Here is a 5,101-nt window from a genome sequence, read left to right as displayed (position 1 = left end):
ATTATTGCGCCCTAACAGCGTGCGGAAACTGCCGTTGGAAGACGAATGGCCCGTTCGGGCCACAGAAGATCCACCCATGGGCCGCGGCGCGGAAGTGGCGGGCCCCGGCCTGCAGCGACGTCCCGTCGCACGCATGGGCTGGCAGGCCCTTCCAGCCAAGGGATGCCACATGGCACGCAGGCGGCGTGCGGCCAGCCCGCAGCCTGGCATGTGCGCCAGCTGGTTCCCGCCTTCAAGCTTCAAAGCCTCACCTAGACGTCTCACCTGATCAAAGCCGGCTCCTAGCTGCTGGCTCTTCAAGATAGGAAGCTGGTCGAGCTTCTCATCCTCCTTTCAGCCACGAAGCCCAACCAGCTTCGGGGACTACTGTCGGAGTAAATAACCATGGGTAGCCTAGCCAGCTCCCCCTGGCTCTTCAAAAATTGTTAGGCAGAACAAGCCCTCAAGCGTCCAAGACACATGACCGCCTTGCTATGGCCGGCTGGCCCACCGGCCGGCTTTCGGAAGGCAGCAAGGCTATGCTGGCCCTTGCGAAAAGGGCCAACTCCCAGTAGCCGGCTATGAGAAGGCCGGCTCCTGGCAGGCGGCCAGGCGGCCCCCCTCAAAGTCTGCACCCCCATAACGGCGATGAGACAGGGAGTGGCTACAGTAGAGCCTGCCACCCCCGAATCCTGGAGCACGCATGGCCACCGAAATTGATCCAAATCCACGACCTTGACGATCGAGGAAAAAGGGTATGTATTATTATGGTGTGAGCCTTCTAGTGCGCCGTCCGGCGCAACACTGTTGCCATGTTGACCATGACGCCACCCACGATAGGCTGTCAGTACGGCCTGTAGGTGGCGGGCCCCGCCAGCCAAAGAGACACCCGAAGGCCCCAAGCCTCCCCCAGTCGGCCTGGGACGTAGCCGGCTCCCGTCAGCCGGCTACCTCCCTCCCTCGAAGTATGTGCACCATTAAGGAGACAAGATGAGGTAAGGCTATAGTGAGAGCCCTTCAGGCGGCGGCACTGTAGCCATGCTTACCCCGGCAAAGCCCTCGTCATCAGGGGCGAGGCTACAGTGACCAGCCGCCGACAAGACCCCCAGGCGTTGGGCCAGCCTGTCGGCCAAGAGGCCGGAACCCGGCGGGACCCACCAGTCGGCGGGCCCCAGCGGCCGGCGGAGAAGCCGGCGGATACAGACACTGACGGCCTGGACCCGCATTCAGCCGAATTACCATTGTACCCCTGGGGGGTAGGCCTATATAAACCCCCCAGGGCACCCATGCAAAGGGTGGATCTCTTAGAGTTTTAGACACCACATAGAGAGAAGAGGAGAGCTAGCCTTGCCCTTCTTCTTCCTCTAGCCGAACAGCTCAAGGAGCCACTTGTATTGATCTAGTGATCATGCGGAGACCCCACAGAGCAGGACTAGCGGTGTTATCTCCACGGATAGCCACGAACCTGGGTAAGATTCGCCGGCGTGCATGTCTTCGCCTTATCCCATTTCCTGGCACCGGCGATGTCTTACTGGCTCCCACAATGATAAGCCTCCCGTTGGCATATGTCGCACCTACCACCCGACACGTATCAATTCCCCAAGCTTAAACCTTTGCTTGACCTCAAGCAATTCAGTTGATAAACTGAAAGTGATAAAGAAGAACTTTTACAAACTCTGTTTGGTCTTGTTGTTGTAAATATGTAAAGCCAGCATTCATGTTATTAGCAAAGATTGTGAACTAACCACATTCACAATAACACTTAGGTCTCATGTTTACTCATATCAATAGCATAATCAACTAGCGAGCAATAGTAATAAATCTCGGATGACAACACTTTCTCAAAACAATCATAATATGATATAACAAGATGGTATCTCGCTAGCCCTTTCTGAGACCGCAAAACATAAATGCAGAGCACCTTTGAAGATTAAGGACTGACTAAACATTGTAATTCATGGTAAAAGAGATCCAGTCATAGTCATACCCAATATAAATTAATAGTAATGGATGCAAATGATAGCGGTGCTCTCCAGCTGGTGCTTTTTAATAAGAGGATGATGACTCGGCATAAAAGTAAATAGATAGTCCCTTCGCAGAGGGAAGTAGGGATTTGTAGAGGTGCCAGAGCTCGATTTTGAAATAGAGCTAAATAATATTTTGAGCGGCATACTTTCATTGTCAACATAACAACTGAGAGATCTCAATATCTTCCATGCTACACACATTATAGGCGGTTCCCAAACAGAATGGTAAAGTTTATACTCCCCCACCACCAACAAGCACACTCCATGGCTGGTCCGAAACAACGGGTACCGTCTGTAAGGGCATTTCCCTACTTTGTGTTTAGGATGATGATGACAACCCTTTGTTGGTCTAATCTTGTGCTAAGTGCTTCAGGTTCTCGGTGTTTAGGCTTTCATCGGATAACTATTCTCTCTGGAAGGAAAAGATCGAAGACGGAGTTTTCTATGCTTTTCATATCTTTGGTCGTAGGGAACCCGTACTATCAAGAGGGAATCCACATTGGAAGGAGTTGGGGGAATCTTTTCACGTACACTTGCCTCACCCCTCTCTTGCCTTCCTTAGTTGTGAGAGAGAGCTTTTCCCTTCTTATCTTACTGCTTGTTGTGGTTTCCCAGTGGTTGTACCACTCGCTGGAGCGGTTGTACCGCTGGCTCTTGGCGCTTACCAGTCTTGATGGAGCGGTTGTACCGCTGCTTCCGGGCGGTGGTACCGCCACCATGCTCAGCAAAGGCTGCGGCGGTTGTTCCGGCCAAGTACCGCCCAAGTACCGGTCAAACTTCTGTTTTGATGCGGTACTCGGGCGGTGGTGGCCCGGTTGGTCCGGTCGTACCGGTACCACCGGTGCCCTGAGCGGTTCTACCACTCAGGACTTAGCTGCCCAAGCGCTCAAGGCCAAGCAGTTGCACCGGTCCTGTACCACTCGACTACCACACTCAGGGGTGACTCCCTACTGTTTCTATGCGGTGGTTTAGCGGTGGCTGGGCAGTTGGTCCGGTTGTTCACATGAACCGGTACTACCGTCTGGCCGCCCGGTTGTACCGCCTGGTAGGGTTCTGCAGGTAAACCGTGAGTCCCGGTTGTACCGGGACAAGGAGCGGTTGTACCGCTGCAGTACAAAAAATGCAGTAACGGTTGAATTTTTAGGGTTGCTATATAAAGGTGGTTCTTCCACCTACCACACTCACCTCTTACCTCTCTCACTCCACCATTAATGCTACTCAAGCTCTCTTGCCCGATCTCTCTCTCTAGCCACTCAAACTTGTTGATTTGCTAGGGATTGAAGGAGGAGACCTAGATCTACACTTCCACCAAAGGATATTTGCTTCCCCCATACTTTCTTCTGTGGATTTTGGTACTCTTGGGTGTTTGAGCACCCTAGACGGTTGAGGTCACCTCGGAGGCACATTCCATTGTGCTGAAGCTCCGTGGTTTCATTGGGAGCCTCAAATTAAGTTGTGGAGAGAGCCCCAACCTTGTTTGTAAAGGTCCGGTTGCCCCCTCCAAGGGCACCAATAGTGGAATCATGGCATCTCGCATTGTGTGAGGGCGTGAGGAGAATACATTGGCCCTAGTGGCTTCTTGGGGAGCATTGTGCCTCCACACCACTCCAACGGAGACGTACTTCCCCTCAAAAGGATGGAACTTCGGTAACACATCCTCGTCTTCACCGGCTCCACTCTTGGTTATTTCGTGCCTTTACTTGTGCAAGCTTATTTGTGTTACATCCCTTGCTTGCTTGTGTGCTTGTTATTGTTGCATCATATAGGTTGCTCACCTAGTTGCATATCTAGACAACCTACTTTGATGCAAAGTTTAAATTGGTAAAGAAAAGCTAAAAATTGTTAGTTGCCTATTCACCCCCTCTAGTCAACTTTATCGATCCTTTTAATTGGTATGAGAGCCTCGTCTCTTTATTAAGGACTTTGCCATCCGAAGAGTATGGTTGACACCGTAGACGGTGTGGAGGAGCACTCCGGTGTGAATCCGGTCTCATCTATGGCCGATGGGGGAACTGCGGTCTCTCGTGAGGAATTCAATGTGGCTTTGGACACATTTAAAACCTCCATGACGACCGAGGTTGAAAGCATGTTTAATAAATTCATAGAAGGGCTTAAATTATCCACCACACCGTTGAAAGTGGGTGATCCCACTAACAAGGTGATGGATGCTAACTCCGACAAGGGGGAAGCTACTAGTGAAAAGGCTCCTTCTTCCAGTGGTAAAAATGGCACCGACATCTTTGCCCATGTGGAACCTCCACTTGTTTATGGTGGACCGATTCCTTCCACTCATTTGAATCATGCCGGTCCTAAGATTGTGAAAAATGAGGACTTTGATTCTTGGGTTTTGTCGGTGTTCTGGGAACGGGGGTCCCCAGACTTGTCTGCCTGCGGCCCACGGCATGGCTGTGCTGCGGGCCTGTACAGCCCATCTTCATCAACAAGGCATTCAAGACCCTCGCGAGGGATCAAGCCTCGCGGGGGGGACGACACAAGACCTCCTCGGGAGCGGCCTCACTAGGCTGCCTCGCGAGGAGTGGAGAAATCAAGGCAGGGCAAACCTCGCGAGGCTCTCGTGACGTGAGCCATGACGATCAAGATCAGGAGGGCGCCAGGCGGGCGCCAGCGCGCGCAGCGTCCTTGTTTCCTCTTTGGTGCTAAGGAGGCAAGCGCAGGCGCGGAGTACCGAGGCATCAAGCAAAGGTTTCCATATCAGTGCAACGAGACCAAGACTAGCAGGACGGCAGGACGGAGGTCACCATGGAGCCCAAGACGGCGTCACCACCTGAGCCTTTCGCAGGCGAGGACCGCTTTTGTTAGGATAGGCTGTACTAGCTGTCCCCTTTCAAATTGGCTGTTGTTGGCTCGCTTCCCACTTAATATTTGGGAAGAGGACCAGGGCCTATATAAGTAGAACTAGCCACCATAGTAGAGGCATCTAAAAAACAGCTCATTGAGAGGCATCTCACCCAGACAAGTTCGCCAAGCACAAGAACACCTCAACCTCAGGAGGCTGTTCTTCCCTTTGTACTGTTCATCATCAGCCCAAGAGGCAATCCACCACCACCACACTGGAGTAGGGTACTACACCACGA

The sequence above is a fragment of the Triticum aestivum genome, chromosome 7D, assembly GCF_018294505.1.
Source record: "Triticum aestivum cultivar Chinese Spring chromosome 7D, IWGSC CS RefSeq v2.1, whole genome shotgun sequence".
Classification (NCBI taxonomy): Eukaryota; Viridiplantae; Streptophyta; class Magnoliopsida; order Poales; family Poaceae; genus Triticum; species Triticum aestivum.
Note: the sequence above shows the minus strand (reverse complement) of the source record.